A 27571-nucleotide genomic window follows, 5' to 3' on the forward strand; every position below is an offset into this window, starting at 1 on the left:
TCCACAAAAAGTTAAAAAAGATCATTGCCTCTTATATATTATGATATATACAGAAATAGCTGAATTTAAGCAACAACAGAAAGAAATTAAGGCCTTGAACACCAATTAAGTATGCCTCAATTAGTTTATAATGAACAAAACTTGATGCATGCAGTAGATCTACGTTCAGGTCAAATACCTCTCTGGAATTTATGTATTTAATAATTGTCTGAAAGGCAGTATATATTGTAAAATTTTATCTCTGGAATAGGCAGTTTTCTTTTTGAAATCAACTTGAATAATATTACATAAAAATTATTTCCCATTTTAACATTGTAAAAGCATATTTACCTTCTGCCATAGTAAGAGTTTGAAATTAAAGAAAAATAAGATTTTTTTTGCGTGTTCACCTTGATCACAGAAGTGAATCTGCACAGTTACATATGTAATGATACCTTCTATAAAATTCTCATATCCAAATAGCAAAGGGAACATACATGTTAAGCGAAGCAGGAAATAAAGTTTTACTAACTGCTGTTTCTGCTGACAAATTCTAAACAGCTACATTGTTTAGGTGTTTTGTTTTTTTTCTCAAATGAAATGAAACACAGGAACTATACCTGGACGTGACACACGCCAGGTATTTTATAGGGAATAAAACAGTGTCCCTCTGCCTCAGAGAGTTTATAATCTAAGCAAAACAAACTACAGCATCTGCAGCTACATTTCAGTTATGTTGGACACCATTTTTTCAGTAACTTTTCATAGACCTTTGATTTGCATATCAAGCCCTGTCACAAACAGCCAACACACAGACTTCACAGTAAGTGCACACCTAAGTGCTAAGCTTAAAAAGCTTAAATGCTGAGTTCACAGAATTTTAATACTTACCTAAAGACTTGTTAAACCTGTTTTGCAAGGTTTGAGTGCATTTACACATGTATTGAACATTTAAATACCTGATACAATATTAAAGTTGGCCTCCCTGGTTATATCTTTGGCTCACTTCATCATTTGACTTACAAGCTCATTTGATTTTTTAAATTTATTTAGGATGAATGAAGATGTATAAAAGCTTATGCTATATGAAATCAGTCCTCAGGCTGATGCAAACTATGATTATTGTGGGACACCATTATAATTAGCAGGCAGCCATTCCATAGTCTTTATAGTCCCCTGCTCCCCAAGACTACAAAGGGCTATGACAGCGCTATACAGAGTATCTTAGGGTTTCTTTGAATTACAGCTGCCTAAAGCATTTCTCAGAAAGTTCCCTGTGTTGCTATCAAGCCTAAAGCTAGATTTAGTGACTTAGATTTGGGAACAATCCCAAATTATTGCTATAGCGTTGGCTTGAGAGCACTCAAGGCCTCTTCTCACCTTTCTGCCATCAGAGAAAAGGTTTAAGGAAATACAAAGGTGTCACAGCTGAAATGGTCCTTTAAGGATGTCACAGCATAACAAAAGTGCATGCAGACTCTCTGCTTGTTCTCAAATGGTGCTAGGATGTTGCCTTCACAGAAACCTTCTAAGAGTGGGGGAGATGTCAGAAGTGGGAAGGTAAACTTATACACCTTATGGTCTGGATTTTTTAAGACTTCTGTCTAGAATAGACTTGTTCCTGGTTTACATTCCTGTAATGTCAAATCAGACCTGCTACTACATCAAGCCTCAGGCTATCGTATCTGATCATCCAGGCACTTCATCAAAGCACAAAATGTAGTGAGATTAACTACATTAGACAAGTAGTCCTCTCCTAACAGCCTCTTTATTCTCTTTATACTTCATGACAATCTGGAAAGAAATTTATAGTAACATGAATGTTTTCCGGCTCCAGGTCTCTGGATAGAATTTCATGAGTGACATAGGTTGTACCTGTTTTCTCAATCTGTTTTCTGTTCACCCAATTAACTTTGTATAACAAGTCTATACTACTTCTCACAAAAATATATATGTATTTCTTTTGAATGTGTGATTCACTCCCTTAAACACTTTAAATAGATTTTTATTCTTACTGTCACTGGATATGAAATTAAACAGTGCCGCAGTTGCAACAAGGAAGACAGTTCATAGTTTAAAGGAGAGAGATCACTTACATGGCTTTTCGATCAAGCCCTGTGTTTTGTTTAAATTGTAGCCTTTGCTATGGCCCCTTTACCTTTGAAAGAGCTCAGCTTCTGATCTCTATACCAGTCTCAGTATACACCTTGATCCTGCACCAACTCCTAGAGGGACCTTTTATCCTACTAACAAAATCTGGGATGAGAGCAGACACAGCTATGTAAATACCAAAGGCAACTTCCATGTGCTTACACACTGCTAAATATTGCTTAGTGACACACAGTTCTTCAGCATAAAGACATGTCAAAATCATTCAGACAGAACTCACCTCACATGCTGCTAAAAGGAAGGGCAGGCAGCCCTTCAGGAGTGCAGGGATCTTCACAGTTTCTTTGCTGTTCTCTCTTTTATTTTCTTCTCTCGAAGACAGTGTTCATGCTGCAAGTTCACTTGAAAAGAGGTTCTACATCTGCCATTCATGGAAAAAAAAAATAAATATATATACCTTGAACACTTTTCCCATTGAGATTTGTTTGTGAGAAAGAAGCAGCATGCATAAACATCCAAGTGCCTGCTCTGAGACCATTTCCAACTAACATAAGACTTAAAGCAAGTATTTCCACGCTGGAGAGAAATCTAACAGTTGCAGTTCATACACTATAGTTCTGGTCCACTTTTTTGTTAGACTGGTAGAAAGGCTTCAAATGGACCAACACAAGGAGATTGAATTTGGGGTTATGTCTTCATGTAGGAGCACATGTTGCCTGATGACTTAAAGGAGAAAGTTAAATTTCTCTGATAGTATGTCCTCATGAAAACAAAGTAATGCCCGTACACATGCAGTACATGCTGCAGTTAATGTTGTAGGCAACCCGCTTGCAGGGAATATAGGGTACCCACTTTCAGGGCTAAGAGTATGCGGTCTTTGTACTATTTTTGCTTGGACTTCTCATTAGCCCTACCACCACTGCACCACACTGCTCCGCATGTATTTTTGACAACCTGCTCTCTATAGTGATATGATAACATGGTAGGGTCTCAGCCAGATTTTAAGGCACCCTGCAAGTTTGAAAAAAAAAAAAAAAGAAATGTATAAATAATTTCAGGGTTTTAAAATACAATATCCAGTTTTTCAGGTTTCCGAAATCTGTTCGAAAACCGTATCTGTGTGTCAGTAAAAGATATTAGTCTAATGACATATTAATGTGGCATCAGTGGAGGAGACCCAATTACAATGTTTCATACAGCTTGGTTCATCTCTTGCTGCGTATGGCTAATGAACAAGGACAGGAACCTTCAGAGAAAAAGGGGAGAAGATTATAGTTTTCTGAATCTGGCCCTCAGCAATTGTGGTCATCTGTGAAATTACTTTTCCTGTAAGCAGAAAATTCTCCCTTTGGATATTTAACAGAAGAGTGATGAAAAATGGAAAATGTTTCCTTTGTGAATCAGGATAGCAGTATTTAAAATGAAATCATTAATAAAGGATCAATGATATATAAAGGCCCGACTTCATTCCAGAAAACACGAGCACTTTACTGACTGTTAGATTTTTAAAAGAACCCTGGTTAGAGTTTGCACATTATTCACAAACCCTTTTGCTCTGTAATTTGGATGATTGCTATACAAAAATTGAAGAATGAATCTGAATGGTTTAAGGGTATAATATAAAGCAGGCAGATACTTTCTCCTCCAAGCTGCCTGCTCAGAGCTACTCAGGTTAGCTCCTGCTGAAAATTGTTACCCCCGTTAAGTGACCTGTGGAGGGAGTCATGGTCAATCCACCCCAGGCCTCAGAAAATAAAGGCCTGCAGCAGAACACGGCTGTATTGGTGAGAACCCTCTCCAGTCCCCTGCTCACCCTACTGAAAGAAGGCTGAGATCAGCAAAGGGCTGGCACTGTCACAGAGCCAGGTAATACAAGTTACTAATTTCTGATGTTTTTCCTGATTCAGGGAGGGGTTAAAAAAATAGTTCTCCAAATTTTTTGTTATATTAAGCAGGCCAGTAAAACACAGCTATCTAGAAAATCTACCCATCCTATTACTTACAAGTGCTTTCATATTATGCATTTTGTACTTAATATAAAACTTTCTCATACATCGGTGGAAAAGGGATTTGGTTTTATGTTTGCAACCTCATCATGTGAAGGTCAGCTCTAGACCTATTTGCTAACAGCAGGAAAAGCAGTAGCCTCCAAAAAGAAACCAACTGGTGCGTAGCCACACGTGAATTAACAGAAGATATATTGACCTTACTTCACCCCTTTCTAGAGGCAGGAATAAAGGTAAAATGTACTCATGTAGTTTGTTGCTTTCAGTAAGTAATGTCCCATTCTTGCCATAACCACTTCCACCACTTTCAACTCTTGCGGGCTACAGCGGAAGCCAGCTGAAGCTGGAACTAATGACATATGCAGCATTTTGCTGGTATGTGGGCAGTAATCCAACAAAATAAGAGCTTTTTCCCACTGCCATATGTGTCTATTTTCTCTCCTGATCAGACCATCCATCCCATTAATCAAATGGTGTAAACAGTTTTCTTGACAACTAAAAAATTATCATACATCAATCAAAAAAGAAGTTCTAATGTGCCAACTCCTATCTCAGTTGAATGTGCCTTTTTCTTAACTTTATTGTAGCTGATGTAACTGGCAAAAATACCCACATATTCAAACCTGACCGACAGAGGGGTCTACACTATTGCTGCTATAGGACCAGGAAATTTCACCTGGACAAGAATAATTACACCCAAGTAGAAGGGCTGCTCCTCTGGCAATGCAGAATTGCTTTGCAGCCAGCTACCTCACCTCAGCACAGCTATTCTACATAAGCCATTTTTAAGAGACTACAGATTAAATTTAAAGAAAGCTTACAGTGTAATTACTGAAGAGAAAGAGGACATAAAGGGAGGGAGGAAGGAAACTTTCTAAATACCTGTAAACTCCTTAGGGTGCTAATCTTCAGAGAAGGGAGGCATCAGAAATCAAATTTGATGAGTAATTTTCTCAGTCCAGACAGCACTGAGATATCTTCTGACACAGATATCCAGTTTAGCCCTCACTTATGTTTAATGGTTAGATAATCACGGATCATAAATTTAGCTTTAATAACAACCACAGCAGACACTTCATTAGCAGATTTTGTAGGCTACAGGGCTGTCATTTGTCATTATAGTGATTTTCTGGTTTAAATATTTTATCAATTTGTCGTCGTGCTTCCGCCCCCCCCCCCCCCCCCCTTAATGCAGTTAGGTATATCTCAGTATTCTGTCTTCATTCTGATTCTCTACTGAGTGGCTACTATGACTGTTTGGGAGTTTTCTGAGCAAATCTAACACATACAGCTACAAACTTAACAGGGCTTCTAAGAATCACTATCCTCTTCAGGGCAACTGAAGAATTGCTCACATTTATTCTGTTTTCTTAGGCCTTCTGCAATCAAGACAAATTCTCTGGCAAACGTCCCAGTTGATAAGTAGAGTGTGGGGTGGAAAAAAACACCTACCCACAAACTGCCAACACTATTCAGTACACACATTGCACCATGAGCTCTGGAAAAAGAGGAGACATTGTCCTAAAATGAGGCTGATACACAGACTTTTTCTAGATGAGGCATCAGATGTAAAATATACAGTTCACTTGGCTTTTACTGTATCCCCTATAAAGAGTTATATGAGACAAAGTGCTTTTCTCGACCCTTTACATCAAAGTCACACGTACTGCGGTGTGTATATTCTGGCAGAGCCTATAGAGCATGGAATATTGCTTAAGCCAGAATTTTGCAGTTTCCCCAGAAGTGCTTGTGGTCAAAAAGGGCATCGCAATGAAGAGGCCAATGATATTTAAGATATGAAATGAGGTTTTAGATAAATCACTTAGCTACTTTGTGACTCTGTTTTCTGAATAAGAGTATGTCACTATTTGTAAAGGATTTTAAAGTATATCAGCAAAATGGCTGATGTATATGTTTATTACCATTGTACCAGCAGATGCTAGGCATTATTTCAGTGGGAAATTTAGAAATCTACTACAAGTACTCCCTTAAAAAATAAAATCTCTTTTCTTTTGAAGTTTCTCCTTTTAACTCAGCATCAGTCCCGTACTGTAGCCTTATTTTTCCCAATTTTGAAGCTGTCTTAGAGCACAACCACTGGTTAAATTTAACCTGAATTTTAAACAGAATAACATTCATGTGTTTTCCAGCTGTTTGTTCCCTTTAGAAGAAAATCACTGTGGGTGGATGCTGTGTCAGGAAGGGAGTGAAGTAGGCTGTTCCACACCAAGAACCAATTTGTGGGAAGCTCTAGTATAACATCAACAGCATTTTATTATTTTCTGGCATCCAAGGTTTTGGTAAGTCGTTCTGTAAAGTAACCATTACAATTAATGCACAACAATATTTCAGAAGTTAATGGTGAGTACAGAGTATTACGGTGTGCTTTAATTTTTATTGCAGCTTTGCAAATATACTTATGAAAGACCTGACAGTCAAAGAATGATACTGATTGTAAAGTGGAATCTCTTCCAGTACCTTCTCTGATCACAAACCAAATGCCAAGCTGACTGGCTCCCTGATGCAGCAACAAGGTTAGAAAATTAAATCTCTGTATTGAGGAGTCCACCCTTTCACACAACCATATAACTGTGGGGGAGGGCTGGTTCCTGGAAGGTATATTGTTACCTTTTCTTGGTTCTGTGACCATTACTGCAGACAAAAGATGTTGTGGTTCTTTATCCTTTCAGCACACCATTCACAGGTATCCCCCTGGATGTCCATAGTCTGCTGGATAAAATATCTCCCCTCTCAAGGAACCTTCACAGAGCAAGGCTGAGAATTCCCATTCTTGTGCTTGGTTGTATTGCTAGTCAGGCACTCTAGTCAAGAATGAGGCTAGAAAATTAGACCCTTAGCGCTCATATCATGTTTATTTTACTCACTATCAGAGCTAAAGTTTGGCATTTCTTGGTGGAAACAAGTTACTGCCTGAAGGACAGCTATTACCTTACAAAAAGAGCACATGTTTAAGCCACACTAAATTTAAAAGCAAGATCAGCAAAGCAGTTTTGCAAGGCTGACAGGAACAATTTGGTCCAAACTCAGAATTCTGATGGCAATGATCAGTAGCTTTTTGTTTTCCACGGTCCTAGAACTGATTTTAGGTTTCAAAAACTAATCACTAAAAGATCGCTTTGTTTCTGTTCAATGTCCTTCTGCCACATGATCTCTTAAGAAGATAAATCAGAAGACAAAACTTTAGCAGTTATTAAACAAGTTTGACAAATAGATTTAAGCAAGTAGCAAATTCAGAGAGCTGTAAGACTGGTTCAAGGAAGCAAGCCTGCAGTGCTTGCAGGCTAAAAAAGATATCAGATGTGCAAGTGATGCAGGCATGAATGTATGCTTGAGAAATCAGGAGGTAGATACAGTGACCAACAACCATCCAGACTCAGCAGACTTAGAAACATCTCAGCTACTACAGGAGTTGTAGGGTCCCAAGAGATCCGTATTCATTCAAATGGTGGGTCATGAAGGTGTGCCAGTTTTCACTATATATAGTTGAAAACATGGGGCACATGAGATTTCCAGGGTTGCAAGATTATCTAGCAGAGAACATGTAATTAGCAAACCGCAATGATTTCAAGTTCTAAATTTGAATGCAACATTACAGAATTTGTCCTTTATTGGTGAAGGAGATTACTTGTAGAAACCAGGACAAAATGCATGCTCTGAATAACTGAAAAAAAAAAAAAACAACCCCACCTTAATTTTAAATGCCTCTTTACCAAATGTTCATGACCTGTAGTTCAGAATCTGCTTGTGATTGCATTTGTGCAAGTGAAAACTACACATTGGAGTATCTATTAAAGGCTAACCTGAAAGTGTAACAAACCATTTGAACATTACATCTAGGAAATATTTTAAATGTTTTACAATTCTTATGTAACTGTCAAATTTAGATTAGGATCTTATTTGTACTACACACTTTAGCGCTTTTGTCAGGAAAATATATTATTCTCAATCCCCAGAGAAGACTCATGAATTTTTGGTTTTGTTCTCATCCGGCCATAGAGAAACCAATAGTACTAAGTTAATTGCTCCTACTAGTCTTCCTATTCCTTTAGACTATGTTCACAAACATTGTGAAATTGCTGTAGTATAAATGCATGAAAAATAAGTCAGCTAACTGAAAAGTTATCTGGTTCACAGCTCTTGCTCAAATTAAACAGAGGTTATATCCATATACAGACAATATGTGCTGATTTGGGCCCTTAGGCAGAGATTGAAAACAATCCTCTAACTGCATACATGTGTGTTTTACACTAATCTCTGTATTTGGGCAAAAAAGCATATCTTGAGTAATTTGTTTGCTCGTAAAAATCCATAGATGTGTTCTTAGTAGTTGATTTGAATACTACTGTTTTGGTTGTCTGTCACATTCTCACTGAGAACACTACAGCCATCGGATGGCTTCTCTATACAAATCCAAAGTTGCAGACAGGCAACGGTTAGGGGAAGGTAAAAAAAGACTTGAAAAACTCTGAGGTTTGGGGTTTTTTTCCCCACCGGTAACCAGTTACTGATCCCCTCAAGAAGCAGATATAGCAGACAGCAGCTGTGCAAAAACTGACCAATGTGGCAGTAGACAGACTTCTTCAGCCCTGTCTTGGAGCAGTGTGTCTCTAACAGCTAAGCAGTTGTCGTAGTGCAGCTTCAGTTTTATATTTGAGATTAAATGGGAGCTTTTTCTTTTCCTTTTCTTTTTTTTTTTATTTTTTGATAGAGAGAAACATTAATTATAAAAGCTTGAAACCTTTCACCAGACTGGGAATCCAGACGAGGAGACTTCTAACACCCTTACCCAGGCATTTGAGAACAAAACATGATATAAATTTGTCTTTTAAAGCTTCTGTCTTCAGAAGCCTTCCAAAAAAGAGGCTTCAGCTTTAGATTATCCCTGCTGAAAGGAGAAGGTGTCTGTAATTGCTTCTTCACATTTTATATCGGCACATTGGAAGGGCCAGGTGCCTTTTCCAAACTAATTTTTCAGGATTAAAATGACACTAGCTGCAAATTCATTCAGTAAACAAACCACCTCCTTTTTCAAGCACTTAAAATAAAACCATTAGTGTACCTGCTTAAATCTGGCTCATTTCAAAGCATTTCCAACATACACAGGAATCAACAGCAACCTCCACTACATTAATCATCTGATTTCTTGGAAGATATCCTGCTTTGGAATACATCTCCTCTTGGCATTGTCCGAGTGTACTGCATTTGTGTCTCTAAAATGAATAGTTCAAAGATGATAAAACACACTTTTCACTTTATATAGAGCAAAATCTTTATAATGCTTTCCACTACTGTACAGGAGCAAGAATAATTCAGACTAGCTTTGGGATTTTTCCCCTCCATGCTTGATGAGTATATGGCCCCTATAGTTATTTGGGGGCCAAATGGCTACTGATACCTTCTAAGACAGGATACAAATGAATATATGCAGAAATGAATGGGTTTGGTAGCAAATCTGATCCACAAAAAGCAGAACTCCCTGTCTTGTGCTCTAGGGCATGTACCTAGTTTCTCCACCTGTTTAGCTACATTCCGTTCCCTGCTGGCTTTATGCTATATGCACCAATTGAGGATCAAGCTCCTGGCGCCTCTCTACATCACTAGCTTTTGCCACTACAGCACAAAGAGACTGGAGAGATAAGCACGTAGCGTATTGAATGCCAATTTGGAATGACGTTACAGGTTTACTTGCTGAACTAGACAGAATTAGGATGTGACATAGGTGCCAAAAGCTCAGGGACCAAAGTCGCTTCTGATTTAACTTAACTGAAGTTAGAAGGGGCATGAAGAGTTTTGCATTGGCCATATTCCTTTAATTAGGGTCTCCTTAAGGTTAACGCAGACATATCTTCACTACATTACTTCATAATATACATTTTGGCTGCTTCTTGATTTGGAGTACAGTTAGTACCTATTGCAAGAACAGTAACAGCAGACTGAACATGCAGCAGCTGCTTTCCTCAAGCCAGCCCTAGATTTTGACCCTCAGTTTAAAACATGTCTTTATCATTATATAAGATGCTGATATTTGTTTACTATCATATCCCAGCAGTTAGAAAACAAGATGTCACATAAATAATTAATGGCTCCCAAAATCTCATAATTATAATCTACTAGTACTTCTCAATGCACTTCTCTGCCGATGCAAGCATCTGCAGGTCAAATAGTTGTCAGAAAATAGCTAATTATATCCTTTCCCATGAGGAAGAAAAATCTTTAAATTTAATTAAAAGACCTTAACTCCAGTCCTGTACATTAGGGTCTTCTTCCCATTAGATTTTATTCTGTGTGACTTACAGTGATAGGCTTAACATTCACATTAGCAGCAGCTGTCATCTGTGGGTCTGCTTTTTACCCAGCATTGGTTGAAGGATAATTTGATCAAATGAGTCTCTCACCACCACATCCTGCTATTTCACTTCCACAAAAAAAAAAAAAAAAAAAAAAAAAAAAAAAAAAAGCAGCAAAAGCTAATAAACAATCTGAACTTTAAAGTTAATTTCTGCAGTTTGTACCAGTATATCTCATATTCCAGGTAGAAAAAGTCTGACTCACAACATTTGGTTTGACATATTACTCAACATAGCGGCAAAGGTCTCAGGAAAATCATGAAAGAAGAGTAAAAGTATTAAGCAAAATGCTCAGCTAGAGCTGATTTGAGCATGCAGTGTAGGCTGGGATAAATAGATTATGAAACAAAAATACTCCTAATCCTTCACATTTTAAAGGAAGGGAAAAATAAATCATCTTAATATTTCCATAAAGTTAGAATAAACAATCCTATAAATCTATATATTTTTTGCTTTGGTGTAATCATGCATTAATTATTAAAGGTATTTTTAGCACTACTGATTCTTTGCTGAGAAGACAGATTTATACAGAAAACCTGGATATTAGCAAAAAAGAAATATTTAAGATAGTTTTGTAATATCCACAGTTACTGTAATACCTGGGTTATGAAATCTAAAAGGGAATAATTTTCTTGTAGTTCACTGTAATGACTTCAAAGCAGTCATAGTATTGTTACAGAGCAGAGTTTCACCCAGTATTCTTAACTACCAAATTTCTCTTTCTTAGGGATGTTAGAGAGAGATTCCCATAAGTTCCTTTACATTGTTCAATATTGACAGCTAGCATTATATAGTTGATAATAATAGTACAAATGCAATTTTGTCCTATTATCTGGTTTGCTCTTCAGATCTGTACCAACCCAGATAAAAGCAGATACTTTAGAAGGAGAGATAATACAGAATGTTTCCATTCAAACCTCTTTATGGACAAGAAAACCTTCATACCTCTGGTCTGTAAGAAATTTAGCAATTAAAAAAAAATACTTGGTTTAAGAAACTGACTTTTTTTACAGTATACACCAATGAAAGAAAACAATCCTTGAAAATGTTCATCGGAAATACTGCTTTCTAACCAGATGCACTTAAAAGGAAGCAGTGGAAATAGAAAATAAATCTTCTTCCTCACTAAGGGTAGCAGACTCTACAGACAGGATGATCCATTTTGAAAAGAAGTTGAGTCTTACTTGCCAGTGTCTGAACCACTCATTACGTTCCTGGGCACGTGTGTAGAAAGACTTCTGTGAGGTGCTGAGTCACAAAAAAGGCTAAACATAGAGAACCAAACACCTGTCATCCCAAAGCAGTTTGCTTTCAGGTAGGTTAGAAGATCACCTTTCTTCTGCCTTCTGCTCTTGAAGATCAGTAAAAAGCTTTTTTGATACAACAAAAGGGGACAAAGACTTCTGTCAAACAAGCACTGAAGTACTGAGTCTACTGATGTTCTTTCAGGTGGCAGGTAGAAAGAATCCAACTATGTATGGTCCAGCAGTGCACCTCAAACTTCTGCTTCTGAGCGACTTTGTAAAGAAAGCTCAGGGATGTGAATTTTTTGTCCTAGGGTCTTCACCTTAAAGGCAAAATGACATGGCATGGTGGAAAAGTTCACGCAGTGGAAGGAATACTGAAAGAATAAGAGCAACCACAACAAAAGGACAGATTTTTCTCTACATGGCGGCAATACAGCACAATTAATAATGGAAAGGAAGAAGGTGGCTCCCCACCTTCCAGAACTCACAGGATAGACACTTAGATCAAAGTCACTCCTGGTGTAACACTGAGGTAACACTGGGGATAAAGTTAGACTATAAATCTTACTATCATAACTTGTTATGATGACTAATTTATTCTAGATTGAAGGCAAGGGTTTATAAAAACAAATTTATGGCCACTGTATTTATTATATTTAATTTTCTCCACAGTGAAAGCATAGTGATTTCGAAAAAAATGACCTTTTTAGAAGTGCCTTATTTAATGGCCCATTGTTGCATTATGGTGCCTGCTGCATCCAACATTTACACAGTGAGAGCGCAGAGCTCTTGTGCTCAGGAAAGGGATGATTTCATCAGTCACAGTAAATCTGGATGATTCAACATCCTATAAGGTTTTTTTAATTCTTTTTAATATCCATTTTGACCACATACAGATAAGGTTGGATGTTTGTGCTGTAAAAGCAAAAATTACATCCAAAACTGCTTGGTTTTGTTTAAATGAATTAATTAATATTTGTCTCTTTATCAAGTGTGTGGCTGCACCAAACCAACTTGGCAGAGGAACTCCAGTTCCTTTGCTAATCCCCTCTGCTCTCACGCCCTGAATTATCCCTGTATTCAAATAAAGAGTAATTACTGCTGAGTCTTACTGGCATCAGTACTAGCTCTGCCCCTGATAAAAAAGAAAAGTGAATATCTCACAGTGCTCAGGTGAACAGAGGAAGTCAAAGTGACAGAAATTCTGTGGACTCTTTATTCCCAACAGCCTTGACTCCCTTTCTCTCTTCTGCTGCCCAAAAGCAGACTCTTTTTCAAGGGATTTGCATTTTCTAATGAAGAGGAGAAGGACTAAAAAACCTGAGAAATATCTTAAAAATAACCTTCAGGCTAGCAGCTCCTTTCTTACAACAGGTGGGATTGTGTTATAGCTAAGAGTTCTGTTGAAGTGTATTGAGGTACTGATATATATTGAGATATTTCTTATAACTGTACACGAATGGTAATAATTTCTGGGATGTAAATGTAATTTTAATCTGGTAGCACAATCCTAGTGTTTGCAGACACTGCCAAAGAGGTAGCTCACTGTAATTATTTCCTCAGTCATTCCCCATGAATGAAGCACTCCAGGCAATGCTAAAATTCTGCTTAATCACTGGGAATAACACAAATTTTAAATCAAAATTATATTAGACTGCCATCTTTGTAACTTATTTCCCAATAGTTCCATTTCCTACCAAATTTTAAATTGTGCTTACATTAAAAAAACCCCCCAAAATCAGTTTTTTATGTGAAGCAGAATAGAAATGTTGCATTTTAAGAGTTTTATTAAGCTGCTCTTGGATGCAATTATGCCAGTCTCCTAGCTATAATTTTTTGCAGCAGAGAAAACAGGGTTAATGAGTTACATTAATGGAAGTGACAGTAAGCAACCAAAATGGCTTGAGAACGGATGGACCTGAAAAACGTCAAAACCCAGCAAACATAAAACAACTTAGATTTGATAATCACTGGCTCAAAGCAACACCTAAACCTCAGACCCTTGTTCTTTCAACTCTAGTGCCTGATGTTAGACCACAGCACAATCTAAATGCTACAAACCAAGCTTGCCTATGGAAATTATACTTCAAATGCATAAATGCCAAACCACAAATTTCTACCCCTCTGAAGCGTTAGTTAGAAAATAAGATCATAGATGTCCCAAGAAAATGGTTTGAGCTAATTAATATCACTTCCATGATGAATCATTGGCCTCAGTAAACAATGAATATTAATCTTCACTGCCTTTAGATAAATAATCAACAGCTAAAATAATCACAGGTTTTTGGTCTGAACTCCATCTTTTAGATGTGAGTTCCATCCAAAATGCAGTATTTCCAGCTTCTTTCCTCGCCTTGAACTTAACGTCAACATATATTCAGGAAAGAAATACACATCAAACAGAACTTAAAGAAATTGAAAAGAACAACCAGTTCCCAGGCAGTTTTCCTGTTACAGCTATAATGCACTGTTTAGTCAAATACATAAAACATTACTGGCTATGCTTAAAGGTTACTAAATATCAAAAACTTAGTGAAAAGTTCTAAAAAATAAAAACAGGAAAAATCCACACTGCAGGTGGAAATCTTATTCTAATCTAGGTAAGAAAGAAATATTTGCTGTGCATAGAGATTTGTGAGTTGGTACCCAGACTGCAAGACAGTTCCATTTTCTGAATTCTATTCTCCACATAGTTTGATGCCAATTAATTTCCGGCTCCATTTTGCTGTTAATTAGGGCTGTTCAGAGTCCAAATTTTCCAAGATGCAGATTGCCAGTAACCATATGATCACGTATATAAGGATGTGCTATTAATCCTGCTAGTTAGGTTGGAACAAAAATAACAGCAGTTTGCTGCAAGTTTACATTTTTAATACAACCTTAGTAGAAACAACTAGAAGCAGATAAAGTGAAATCATCTGGGCTTTAAATGGCAGAGATGTGCCAATTTTCCTACCTATAGAAACTGAGAATCTGTTTTCACTAAAGACAAAGTTTTTAGAAACCCTACTCTTCTCAGTGAGGTGATTATGTAAACAATTAATTCCTCTCTTCCTAAGTTAGGTCTTTGGCTTTTGTAGTGGGTTGATCTTGGCTGGATGCCAGGTGGCCACCAAGCTGCTCTATCTCTCCCCTCCTCAGCAGAACAGGGAGGGAGAAAATAAGATGAAAAAAACCCTTGTGGGTCAAGATAAAGGCAGTTTAATGAAGCAAAAGCAAAAGTCGCGCGTGCGGAAGCAAAGGAAGACAAAAGATGTTATTCTCTACTTCCCATCAGCAGGCGATGTTCAGCCACTTCCCAGGAAGCAGGGCTTCAGTATGTGTAGCGGTTGCTCCAGAAGACAAACATCATAAATAATGAATGCCTCATTGCCCAACACATTCAACGTAGTCTTTAACAGTCCATTATATCTCTCAATCTTTCCAGAGGCTTGTGGGTAATAGGAGATGTGATACACCCATTCAATACCATGCTTCTTTGCCCATGTGTTCATAAGGTTATTTTGGAAATTAGTCCCATTGTCTGATTCAATTCTTTCTGGAGTACCATCTCACCACGAAATTTGTCTTTGAAGGCCTAAGATGGTGTTCCAGACAACGGCACGGTTTACAGGGTAAGTTTTTAGTCACCCAGTAGTTGCTTCCACCACGGTGAGTAATGCTTACCTTGGTGTGTTCATGGCAGTGCTCCAATATAGTCAATTTGCCAGGCCTTACCACACTGCAAACGCAGCCATTGCCCTCTGTTCCAGGGAGATTTCACTTGTGTGGCTTGCTTGATCACAGCACATTTCACATTCATGGGCGACCTGTGTGATGGCATCCATGGTCAGGTCCACCCCTCAATCATGAGCTCATCTGTTTGTTGCATCTCCCTGTAGTTGTTCTGATGTTTCATGGGCCCATTGAGCTACAAATAGCTCACCCTCCCAGTCTAGGTCCACCAGAGCTACTTCAATTTTGGCAGCCTTGTCTGCCTGTTCCGTGTGTCAATGTTCTTCAGTAGCATGGCTTTTGGCCACGTAAGAATCTACATGACATACCTTTAGAGCCATGTTTTTTACCCAGGCAGTAACATCCTGTTACAATGTGGCAGCCCAGATGGGCTTACCCCCGCGCTGCCAACTGGTCTTCTTCCACTGTTGTAGCCACCCCCATTAGGGCATTAGCCATCATCCAGGATAGAAACAGAATACAGGCCACTTTTCTTGTTCAGCAATGTCTAGGGCTGGTTGGATGGCTTTCACATCTGCAAACGGACTTGACCCCTCTTCTCCTTCAGTTGGCCTTAATGACTTGTCATGTGGGGCTCCATACAGCAGCTTTCCACTTCCTATGGTTTCCTACCACGTGACAGGATCCATCAGTAAACAAAGCATTATGCCTTTCATCTTCTGATAACTCATTATATGGTGGTGCCTCTTGGGCACAAGCCACTTCCTCAGGCAATGCTCTAAAATCTCTGCCTTCTGGCCAGTCCATGATCACTTCCAAAATTCCTGGGCACCTGGGTTTCTCCAGCTGAGCTTGTGTGATCCACGCTACCCACTTACTCCATGTAGTGCTGGCTGCGCGATGTGTAGAGGGGATGTTTCCTCTGAACACCTAGCATAGCACAGGCAATTGTTGTGCCAAAATGAGATGTGTTTGTGTACCAATGACTTCTGAAATGGCTCAAAACTCCTTATATGCTGCTTGTATCTCTTCTTCAGTTGGAGTGCAGTGGGCTTCTGATCCTCAGTATTCCTGGCTCCAAAACCCTAATGGTCAACCTCAAGTCTCTCCTGATGTTTTCTGCCAGAGGCTCCAGGTGAGACTGTTCTCCCCAGCTGCAGTGTAGAGTACATTTTGCACAGCTGGTTCTTTCTGGACAGGCCTGGGAGCTACTGCCTGGGGCACCACTCCCAATAGTTCTTCTTTCAGGTTACTCAATAGAGAGGGCTCGCAAACTGACTATAATCTGGAATATGCATTCTCCAGAATCCCACAAGGCCTAGGAAAGCTTGTGTTTCCTTCTTGTTAGCTGGTGGAGACATAATTGCTATCTTGTTGACCAAATGCACAGGTCCATCCTGCCATTTTATTCCCAAGAACTGAATCCCCTGTGCAGGTCCCTTGGCCTTGCTTTTCTTTATGGTGAAACAAGCTTTTTTGAAGAATCTGAATGACTCTTTTTTTCCTTTCTCAAATACTACTTCTGCTTTGTTGCCCCACATGATGATATCATCAATGTATTGTAGATGTGCAGGCACATCACCCTTTTCCAGTATAGTCTGGATCAGTCCATGACAAATGGTAGGGCTGTGCTTCCACCCCTGGGGCAGCTGATTCCTGGTGTATTGGACAGCCCTCCATGTGAAAGCACGGAGTGGCCTGCACTCTGCTGCCAAAGGGATTGAGAAAAACATATTGGCGGTATCAATTGTAGCATAACACTTGGCTGTCTTCAACTCCAGTTCATACCGGAGCTTTAACATGTCTGGTACAGCAGCACTCTGGTGGCATCACTTCTTTCAGGCCACAATAGTCTACTGTTAACCTCCACCCTCCATCAAACTTTGGCACTGGCCATATGGGACTATTAAAAGGTGAGTGAGTCTTGCTGATGACTCCTTGGCTCACCAGTTGATGAATCAGCTCACGGATGGGAGCCAGGGAGTCTCAGTTTGTGCGATATTGCCACTGGTGCAGCGTCCTGGTAGCAGTTGGCACCTGCTGTTCTTCAGCTTGCAGCAGCCCCACAACGAAGGGATCTCCTAGAGGCCAGACAGGGTAGATAGCTGTTTGATCTTCTCTGTATTCACAGTGGCTACACCAAAAGCCCATCGGTAAGCCTTTGGGTCCTTGAAGCACTCTCTCCTGAGGTAGTCTATGCCAAGGACACAAGGGGCCTCTGGGCTGGTCACAGCTTTCTATGGATGGGAAATTAGAATCCAGTTTCATGTTTCGTATCAAGCTACTTTGTGAAGAAAGAAAACAAGGAAAATAGGGAATTCCAATTTTAAATAATAATTAAACTGTATATTTGGAGACAGAAACAATCAACTACTAACGTCAAAAGTACTGCATTAGAGCAGGAAAATAACCTTTTTTATTCGGTCAAAGAACAATGCATTTACTTACTTATCTTTGCAAGAGGAGATAACCCCTGTTATTCTGTGGTATCTAATAAGAAGCACTGGCTGTTAACGAATTACAGTTTTCTCTGAGCACAAATCAAAGTTTGATTGCTATACTATGAAAGTGAAGTAGTAAGCTCTGTGTCTTTTGGAAACGTACATCAAAGTTTTTGAGAAGCAACTGTCTGGATTTTTGGCCTGTTTTTCCTGAATAAAATGCCTTATGTTTAGATATAAGTTACTTGTTACCAGCTATCCTCTCTTTATTCATCTGATCTCAGGATGAGTCTTTTCCATTGGGCTTCCTTATGTTTTTATTGCATTTGCATTCAGTGGCAGGCAAATGCTAACCATATAGACTACAGAAAAGGCTATACTGAATACTCAAAGTGTTTTATTTTCTAACCTCATCCACTCTCTATTTACTTATTAGTCAAGTTGACACTGCTTTTAAAGTCAGTATGTTAAAGAGCAATTTCAGGTACTGTTCCTATTACATTATCCTCTGACATTTTAAGAAGATTTTTCTCTTTACTATTGCCACATTAAAAAACTAACTGAATAAATTCCAAGGAAGGACACTTGTTCAAACGAACAGGAGAGAATTGAAATGTTAGACATCATGGAATATCTCTGAGGAGGGTCAAAAGCACGAAATAAGGTGCAAAACCTGACAAACATTTTCCCACGGGATGGTGCTCACTTGAGACACCTTCCACAACAGTGTCTGTTACAAACATAATACATAATGTTGAAGTCAACATGTCTTTTTGGGGGGGGTTTGGCTTTGGTTTTTTTCTTCCATTAAAAGCATTCAGGGCTTTAAATTTTTTTACTGTTTGAAATCTAGTCAACAGGATTCAGGGAAAGATCCCTTTTCTGCTCTAAGGTAATAGCTTCATTTTTCTAGTCAGAAAGTGAAAAGAAAAACTACTGTGAATATATGTGAAAATATCAGTAGTCACCATGGTTATTAACATCATAAGGAAAAAAAAAAAGACAGAGAAAGAAAGATGACTGGCACTTGAAAACGTTCAAAACCCCTTTTCCCTCCAATGAAACAGATTTCTAAATACTCAATTTCCAAGGACAGTGTAAAATCTGGATTAATATATGGGTCAAATACAAGACACTGAATGACGTTGAAATTCTACTTAGTTAAGCTACTGAATGATCAAATCACAAAGCAAACTGATTCAAAAAGGAAATCAAATATCAGCCTTGTTTTTATGGACTCTCAAATCTCCTATAACATGGAAACAACCAACTGAGTTTCAATGCAAGTGTTCCTTGTGCATTTCCTCATATCCAGCCTTTCATAAGCCTGCGGGACTGATTCTCTCTTTACACCCTTTCTGATCCATTCATCTACTTTTGCTTCTCATCTGTCTTAATGGAATGATGCATTAGTGCCAAGACTTTTATAAATAGCAGCACTTACATTCAAGATGAGCATAATTTACACTGCTGTAGTCAATGGGAGTCTCTAAGGCTTTGCAACCTGTGCGTAAAAGTGCGGTTTAGGCTGAAATCTGGCTTGCACGGATTTCATGAAAATGGGAATCTGTGGTTCTTTAAGAGAACAATTCAATGAAACAAGTAGTGGGTTTACGCTTGGCCAGGCAGACTGCACTCTCAGAAACACCAAGTTTTCAAGTTACCATGTTTTTGCTAAGTGATTACTGTCTAGCATGCACAATATCCATTAATAAAAACTAAGTTTGTATTCATGTAGAACGCAGCACCCCAGGCATACTATTAATCAATAGAAGAATAGGGGGTTCTAGACTTGGACTAAGTAGCACTTCCACACATGGAACAGTAGAATTACTGAAAGGAGAAGCTTCCAGAAGTAAATTGTCCAGTTTTCATATCTGGATATGATCTGCCGAAATGAGACCATAACGTAAGCTTAGAGAAGGAAGTACAATTGCCCAAAAATTACTGCTGCCTGAAACCCTAGTACACCAGTTAGTTATCTGGGGATAACTTTGTGTGTTTACTGTCTTAAAGACTACAAAGGTCTAGTGGATAGAAAAAAAAACAAGCATTCAATAGATATCCCCAGGTGTTTCTGTAAAACTACTTGTTCTTTGTGCTGCTGGAATAGTGCAAAGGGATCATAGCAACTAGTCCGCTGTCTGTCTGTAAGATTTTTTACGCTATTAATTAGAATAGTTCTTCAGTAACCTTACTGTATTAACATGTAAACACATGACCTTAATTTCCATCACAAGGTATTTTATTCTTTTCATTTTCTTTTATGCTTTTATTCCTTTATACCTTAGAAGAGGTAATAGGCTAACAAGAACAGTAGATGCAGCTAAGAGATGTTAATCTTCCTACTAACTCTCACAAAAGCAAAGAAATTGCATGTTAAGGTTAAAAATCTGAGCTATAAACACAGACTTATGCACATAAACAACTTTTATTTTAGCAGAGTTTATACATATTTTTTTTTTTACATTGATAAATACTGAAGAGAAAGGGAGGTTTGTAATGCATGCTTTGAAATTATTTTTTCTATTTCTAAGATTCCTCCAAAACCTCCCTTTTTCCTACATGCCGTGTCCTTGTGTCTGACACCAGAATAACAGGGGACCAACAACTATAATCTCTTAATTCTGCACCTCTAGCATGCTTGGAGTCCAGTCTGGCAATTTTTTATACCAAAATTAGAGATAAATCTCTCAGAGTCCCACTGAAGTCAATACAACTATTTAGGACTATAAGTACTGCTCAGCTTTCTGCTGCTACATCTACCAAATATAGGATTGGATCTTTAGGTCTTAATTTAGTGATTTAATTTCTATTCAGGGAAGTATTTAAGAACATATCTCCTTTGGTGAATTATTGCATGCTCTTCACAGTATGGAACTGCTGACAATAACTAAATCCTTCTCTCTTGAGATCCGAAATGTTTCTCTCTGTAGCTGCTTCCTTTGTATTGCAAAGATACCCACCATGTACATACATCCCTGGGAGCTTTCTACTTCATTCCTTTCAAGAAAGACACTCTATGAGCTTAATATGGATAAGTCAAATAAATACTATTCAATGAAGACTAGACTATGTGCCTCCTGGTTTTCTTTCCTCTCTTAGCCACAAACTGCCATGCAATTTCTCTATTATTTTCACCAGTACTCTTATTATACCTCTGCTTCTAACACTTCAATGGTTCAATAGCTCGACTGTCCAGAAATCATTCATGTCAGGTGTCACGCAGTGTTGACATTAGTACCTAAATGACAAATACCTCCTTCTCCAGCGTCCATCAGTTTGCATTTAATGCATCATGAAAGTCTATTGTTCTTTCCCAGAAAGGAAAATGGAGAATAACTGGAGCCTGTCAAATCTGCTTCTTGTGGTCTGTCAGCACTACAGGTGGTGAACATCAGTGTTGAGTGGAAGGAACAAGGAATGGTGTACTTAACTCAGCCTCTTAGGGATCCTCCTGTTTGCCCACTTGGGCAGCAGTACAAGCAGGCGAGCATTGCTTCACCGTCTTGCTAGTACAGAGTGCTGATCACACAGCAGATCAGACACACGACTGACCACAGGCTTAACCCCATGCTCCCGGGAATATGACCAGGCTGTCCCACCTAACCTACCTAAAACCCAAGTCCACACAGACAGTAAAATAAATAAATAAATAAATAAAGCACACCTCCAAATGCAAAGCCTACAGCTATTATGTGTGTAACTGCCCTGCTTTACACAAAACCTGCTGCTGTGTCAGGACTCTGACCTGATTGCTCTTGTTGAATCAGAATGAGAGAGCATCAGAAGCTGCCTGCTGAGCTCTGACACAAAGCTCCGCTCCTCTTGGCATCCTCCACTTCTGAAACTTAATAAAAGAAACCCACTTACTATTTGGCAGTAATTAGTCCTTAAAAGTGCCTTGCAAATACAGCTAATTGATTAAGTAGCCTGTGCAATAGCATCAAAACACTAGTTTTAATTAACATTCTGAAAACCTGCAGTTCATACAGAGTAAAAGAAACCTTTTTCATCAACCAGGTGTACAAAAGAGGGAGAGGAACAGAGAAAATAAAAAGGTACAGATTCATTTCTCAGTAAGCCTTCTATGCTAATTCTGTAGCCTTTTCCATTGTCCTGTGCAAGGTTTTCATTTCATACTAACCCCCTTTCTTTTCCCCCTAAAATAACATGCTTGTTTTAACAAAAAGGACATTCAAATCCCACAACTCCCCTACCTTTATTTCAGAGGTATTTAATGTCTCTAAAAGCTATGCCTGCAGGTGACACCTGCCCAGCCCAGGGATCTGGCATCACTAATCATCTGCAGAAAGATCTCACAATATTTGCAGACAATATAAGTCATCCTGGTTTCTAGCTCAGGTCACCCCTTTCTCTATTCTAAATAATCAAATGCATCTAATCAAACAGAACAGTCTTGCCTGTCTTAAACTCCGAGATACCTGTGTTTGGGATTGTTAACCTAACCAACACTGACATTTTACACCAAAGGGGGTGTGGATTTTATTGTGATCTTGTTATATAAGCTGTTTCATGTTCTGGGCATGAAAAAAGGTTTGTTAATTGTTCATCAGCATGACTTTAGCACAAAGTGAAGCAGTGACCCCCTAACTCATGCTCGGCAGCTTACAGCTTAATTGGCAACAGGGCTTAGACACTCTCTGGACTCAGTATCCCAACACCGGAGCAGGGGGAAGACAGACAGACTGGGTTGTATTTTTCAATCTGGAGGATACTCCCTTCAGAAGACATACATGCAGTTTGTGTGCATAAGGAGAACGTCTTGACTCTGCAGTGCCAAAAGTAGTATGAAATTCAATATTCAAATGCGTGTTTCTTTGTATGATGTAACGGCAAAGTACATAGGTTGCTGATAACACAGGCCAGTACCTTCCAGTACAGAGATGGAAGTGATAGCAAAGGATATCTTTAGGCTAAACTTGTACTTCCCTGATCCATGGTTAGCTGTGTATTTGCCTGTCCATTTGGTGTAAATTAGAGCCACCATGAGACTCTATTACTGCACTACTTCTGCTCTCTGTACCTGCAGACAGCCATACTTGGTACTGGTTAGTCAAACGATGCATCAGAAGTGGCCTGAACAGACACAGCATGACTCATGAAATCAAATGGATCTCAGGAACAGTTTGCTCATTAAAACTTGCCTTGCCTACTGATACTGCCCCACAATATGGAAACCAAGATGGAGATGGGCACAAGAGCTGGCACTTGGTGATGAAAATGTGAACATTGTCACCATTGACTTTTTTTTTTTTTAATTACAGTTTAGCGAGAGGGCATCTAACAAATAAATGTATTTTTCTATTCCCATTGTTTGCACCAGTATTTGAAAGAACAGTGAAGCAATTAATTCAGCACAATTCCTTTTGAAGGCAATAGTGTCCTTTTCACTTTTCTTCATGGGCAAAATCTGAAATACTAACCCACTGCGTACTCCTCTCTAGAATGAAGTCCTGCACATATTCCTCTTAAGATTTACAGCATATACATGAAGAGTTAGAAATGGTAATAAGAGAAAATGTGCCTATATTTTCCTATACAGATTTAAATCTTTCCTTTAGAGACATTTAAATCCCAGTAAATTGCCCCTTGCATACGAAGCTTTCTTTTTAAATCTTAGAGCAAATTCCACTGCTTCTCTGTTGCATAATGAAATAGCCAATCATGCTGAGGAGGTGATGTTAAGCTTGCCCGAGCTTGCAGCAATGGTTGAGAACATTTCATACTTCAGAAATACCATAAAATCCTTCATCACAAAAATTCAATTTTTTATAATCCCCAGGAGTCTCTAGGCTGTATCTGACATTAAACCCCCAAAACAAGAAACCAAGCCCAGACATGTTCACCTCTCATTCTAGCCTCCACCCTCATTTAGCTCTTTAAAACAACAAAAAAATTCTTTTTCTTCATTGTTTTGTTTGAAATCTACCCCAGTGGGAAATACATACATGCACAAACATATGTATCCCTTTCTCTTCTGCAAATGGGTATCTAGTCCCAGTTTTGCCTAGGAAATAATTAATAGAGAACCAAGTTTTTTCTTCTAGTTTGTCTAAAGAAGATCCTTTTCAAAAGACAGCATTCTAGTTTTTTTAAACAGAATAAATTAAGTAAGAACAGGCTCCATGTGTAATATTCACTTCAAACAGCCATCACTGAAGTTCCTAAGGTGTGATAGTTTGTTTCAGATGTATTTATTCTAATTGGCTTACAATAGCTGTTCCTATCATGCAGCACTCCATTCTGACAAAGCGCACATAAAATTGTTGCGGTTTTGCTATGGGAGCCCAATGCTCAGCTCCTAGGAACATGAACTATTTAAAAGACATGTAGATTTGGCACTTAGGGACATGGTTTAGTGGTGGACTTGGCAGTGTTAGGTTAACAGTTGGACACGATCTTAAAGGTCTTTTCCAACCTAAACGATTTGACGATTCAATGTTTGTCTTGGTCTACACAATCATAGAGCACACAAAGGGAAAAAATGCATATAAAGAATACCATCAGCTCCGAAGACTTGAACACAGTAAAATATGTCAGGCTTGCATTTAGATAAACAAGAAAGAGGTTCATTTAACATTTACATCTGCAGCTGCCATCCTTTGACATTCCAGTTATCTGCTGTCCATGTAGTTCTCAGTTGTGAAGGAATGGAGGAAATAAAGCAGTATTTAGCCACTGGTAGTGTTCATCTGCCAAAAGAGGCTGCCCATTGGCACTGGAAATAAACACTTCCAGCGGAGCAGAGCTCATTCAGTGAATAAGCTGGTTTCTGAGAAAGATTGTACATGAGAAATCTGCCTTTGTTCAGGGGGGGAAAAAATCACCCTCCTTAGCTAAAAAGTTTTTAAAATATTGCCTTTTTATCACATCTCCTTTCTCGTATCTACCCTTCTATTTGTGTTGTATTTTTCTACATAATGTTCCTTTGTCCTTCTTACTTTTCATGCAACATCTATAGTGGTAGTGGTTGTTGAGAGACTTCTCCAGATAAGAAACCGACCAAATAATTTTTCACCCAAGGAGGAACAGACCTTTATCTTAACTCATTCAGAATAATCATCAGTAATATTGTAAACACACATAAATTGTTCCTGTGTCCACAGAGACTAAAACTATTTTCTAAAACAGAACTGAATACAGTACTATTTATAAAAGTAGTTAAATTGTAATTATCGATATTTGTGTTGTATCTCTCAGCAAAGACAATGTGCTCAACAGCAATTAAATGTCATTTATTAGACATTTCTCAGAGGAGTTCAGAAAGTTACTTTTTGTTTATAGTCTTCTGGAGAGGTCGTCTTGTTAAAGAAAGAACCCTCCCTAAAAAAAAAGGAAAATGCTTTTGCATTCTGAAAACCTTCAGCTCTGAGGTAACACAATTCCTCTCCAATTCCAAAGCGTACTGTGAGGTCAAGTGAAAACTGGCTGAATGACCAGGCCCAGAGGCTTGTGATCAGTTGGTCAAAGTCCAGCTGGAAGCAAGACCCCCAGGGGCTGATACTGTCTAACATCTTCATTAATGACCCAGATGATGAGGCAGAGTGCACTCTCAGCAAGTTTGCAACAGTATCCTGGCTGTGTTCAGAAAAACATCCCAGCAGGTCGTGGGAGGCGATGCTCTACTTGACACTGGTGAGGCCTCAGCTGGAGTCCTGCATCCAGTTCTGGGCTCTCCAGTAAGATTTTGCACAATATTTCCACTCAGACATAACAGCCATGAAGTCACATTTATTAGTTGATTTTAGGGAACTTTAATCTCCCTCCAAAAAACTCAAACAATCATAACAACATAACAGGTCTATAGCAGATCCCCAAAGAAAACCCTAACTGTGTACAAAATATAGCTGAATCCTAGTTCTTTGATATCTCCATCAGACAGATCAAAGTAATTTACCAGTTCAGTGGTTCTGCTACTGTTAAGCTTCTACCTTTTCCTCTCTTGCCCTATGTTACTTACTTTCCCCTGTTTAACTCCCTCTGCCCTTCCCAAATTGCCAGCCAAAGTCTAGTTCCTGTAAGACATCTCCTTGCCCACCAGTGTCACAGAACTCGCACGCAGCTGAGGTCTTCCTTGCACATCAACTGGGCCTTTGCCATCACACAGCCTCATGAATGAGGAAGAAGGTCACCAGGGATGACTCAGAAGCAGAACTGCTCATGGTCTTGCCCTGTACATTTACATTTTGTCAGCCACTGTTAGGTATGTCACTCTCAGCTGTAACACAGTAGCATCACCAGCAAAAAGAACATTGGCAAGAGGTGGCATCAACCAGCTGCTAAGCATGGATCTTGAATATCAAATGTCAGTCGTAAATAGGCCATGAATAAATGATGTGCAATAGTCAATGTTTCACTTGGGAATCACCCAGTATTTTCAAATACTTAACACACCCACAGTGCCAAGGATGGGACCGTATATCTTATGTTCACAGGATCCTTCTCAACTGCTCAACACTTCCTTTCTGAAAAAAAAGATGAATATGGCATCTGGAAAAGGAGAAGAGATGAAATACACTGTCCGAAAGGGACATATCCTAGCAACTTGCCTTCGGGTTGCGGCTCTACCTGGCTGAATACAATAGTTCACCACAGTTTTCATCAGTGCTGACGTCATGTTTAAGTGAAAGTGACTTGATATCTCTGCGGCTCAGTAATTGGATTTGGAGCCTTTAACCTCCTGGTCACACGGTCAGATCCAACTCCAGTTCATAGAATCTGAAAATCATTAGTATCGCAGATCTCTTTGGTGGCATATATGAAATGAATGTGTGACTTCAGCCCAGTTGCTAGTGGGAATGAGTCCCTTGTCAACCCTGTCAGCGGAGAAGCAAGGGATTAAATGAGTAAGGAACACAAATTAGCTTTATACCCCGAACGGTGGTCTCTCTGGTCAGAGCTGAGAAAATTTATCTGGTGAGTTTTACAGCTGCTTGCTTGGCACTAGTCTTTACGAGTATAAAATGTCAAGCTTGAGGACTACATATTTTTTTTTTTTTAGGGCTAGCGACTACATTTATTTTGGATAAAAGAAAAGAAGAATGAAATGCACATCTGACTTTCCTTTAAAAGTTGTTCAGCTCAGCTGCGTTTGATTCCCATTTTTCAGAAATCTCAGCAGGCCAGAAGTGGCCAGCAGCAGTGTAGACTGGATCTGGTTAGGATAACTATATCCGGAGGTGGTTGTACCTTGCATGAAACTGGACTACTAAAAATGCCACCAGAGCAGAATCCATAGCCTCTTATGAGATCTTCAGCTTATTGGGAGCAGAACATCAGTTGAGGGTGGGGGCAAGAAAAAGAAAAAAAAAAAAGGAAAAAAAAAAGAAAAAAGAAAAAGGAGTGATTCTACAAACATTTATCTAACAGTTACAACAAACTCTTACACTCAAACAGTGTGTAATACTTTTATACTCAAGTGGGTTTCAACCTGTGCTGGATTCTCCAGCTATGACTGCGGCACATACAGACAACAGTTGCCAACAGGGAAGGAAAGCATGGGTAGCTGATGAACCTGGCTCTCTTGTCAGTGATAACAGCTTTCACCATGAAATGTTTACAATAAATGCTAAACCCACATAATCCGCTTTTTAAAGCAGATTTTAAAGCCAGTCCTAGTCCTCAAAATGTCAGGGGTGTGTAAGCTTTTCAAAACACATGCTAAAGTTGAATCTTTAGTTCTCAAACAGAAACAAAAAAACCTCCACAGATGAAGTTTTTAA

The sequence above is a fragment of the Falco cherrug genome, chromosome 7 (genome assembly GCF_023634085.1).
Source record: "Falco cherrug isolate bFalChe1 chromosome 7, bFalChe1.pri, whole genome shotgun sequence".
Lineage (NCBI taxonomy): Eukaryota > Metazoa > Chordata > Aves > Falconiformes > Falconidae > Falco > Falco cherrug.